This window comes from Nicotiana tabacum, chromosome 19, assembly GCF_000715075.1.
Source record: "Nicotiana tabacum cultivar K326 chromosome 19, ASM71507v2, whole genome shotgun sequence".
Lineage (NCBI taxonomy): Eukaryota > Viridiplantae > Streptophyta > Magnoliopsida > Solanales > Solanaceae > Nicotiana > Nicotiana tabacum.
This window is the reverse complement of record NC_134098.1, coordinates 135661359-135663240: the sequence shown is the minus strand read 5'-3', so window position 1 is coordinate 135663240 and position 1882 is coordinate 135661359.

Here is a 1882-nt window from a genome sequence, read left to right as displayed (position 1 = left end):
CTCAAAGTTCGAATCGGGGTGTGAATTGTAATTTCAGTATTGTTTGACGTGATTTTAGAGCCTGAGTCAGTTCGTATTATGTTACGGGACTTGTTGGTATATTCGAGCGGGATCCCGAGTACCCCGATAGTGAAACGGATCGAAATCGGAACAAGAATTGGACTTTAGCAAAATCTGAAATTTTGAGTTCTGGTATAATCGCACCTGCGGAATTTTGACCGCAGGTGCCAGCTCGCAGAAGCGAGACTTCCATCGTAGATGCAGTCTTCGCTTGTGAGGCACTTTTGCGCAGAAGCGGACGTCGCAGGTGCGACATTTTGTCCGCAGGTGCGGAACCTCGCCTGGCAGCCCTACTTCGCAAATGCGAGCTTTGTCTAGTAAATGCGAGACCGCAGGTGCGAAAATATAGCCCGCGAATGCGAAAATGCTGGGCAGAATACATAAAATCGGGTCTTAGCCATTTTTACTCATTTTTGAGTTTTAAGTCTCGGATTTGGGCGATTTCAAGGGGGATTTTTATGACTTTGAACTGGTTAAGTGTTCTTTATCATGTAGTGATTGTATTTCACAAATCCATGTCTATATTCATCATTTATTTCGGATTTAGATGGAAGAAATTGGAATTTTTGTAAAACTTTACAAAAAACGAAAAATTAGGATTTGAAGGTCCATTTGATATCGGAATTGGACAAATTTGGTATGGTTGAACTCGTATCGGAACGGGTGTTCGGATTTCGTGAGTTTTTCCAGGATTTGAGACGTGGGTCCCACTGCTGAATATCTTAATGAATTTCAGATTTTTATCTGAAAAATTTGTAAATTCATATGGAATTAATTCCTATGATTCGTATTGAATATATTGAATTGTTTGTGAATAGATTTGAAGCTTTCGGAGGCAAATTTAAAAGGAAAAGTTGTGGTTGAATAATTGATTGGAATTTGCAAAGCGAGGTAAGTGTCGGGGTTAACCTTGACTTGAGGGAATAGAACCCTTAAATTTTTTGTTATGTGAATTGCATGTGAACGACGTATAGGCGAGGTGACGAGTGTCTATACGTCGTCAAATTAATTGTTTGCCTGCTTACTTGAAAAATCATAAATTATTTTTAATCATAAATTAATTATTATAATAATTATTTTTCTCTTATTCTTTGTCACATATTAATTCTTGAATTCCCGCATTAATTATGCTATTTGAATTATGTGTTTTAATTGTTATTTGACATTTAGCATATTAAATATTAAACTGCCTATTTTCTCCCTGATTTCTATAATAATTTGCTATTTATCATTGTTTGTTTCATAATTAAATCATAATTATTGTATGCTTGTTGTCTTATAGTTTTATATTAATTATTGTATTTATCGGGAAAATTTCTTCTATAGAGAATTGGTAAACGAAAATGTTGGAGGAGCAGGTTGCACGCCACAACATGATTGATTATAATGAATATATTGGAGGATCGGGTTGCATGCCGCAACAGACTTATTAAAAGTCAATACTGGAGGATTGGGTTGCACGCCGCAACAGACTTATTAAAAGTCAATATTGGAGGATCGGGTTTCACGCCGCAACAGACTTATTAAAAGTCAATATTGGAGGATCGGGTTGCACGCCGTAACAGACTTGTTAAAAAGTTAATATTGGAGGATCGGGTTGTACGCCGCAATGGACTAGATTAAAATGAATATGCTGGAAGAGCGGGTTGCACGCCGCAATAGAATTGAATGTGGATATATTGTGAGAGCGGGTTGCACACTGCAACAGAAATAATGGAAATGATAATTGGTTACGACTGCTGAGTTGCCTTCAATTATTATAAATAAATTACCTGATTTATTCCTATTATTGTTATTGTTACTAATATTGCGTACAGGTTAA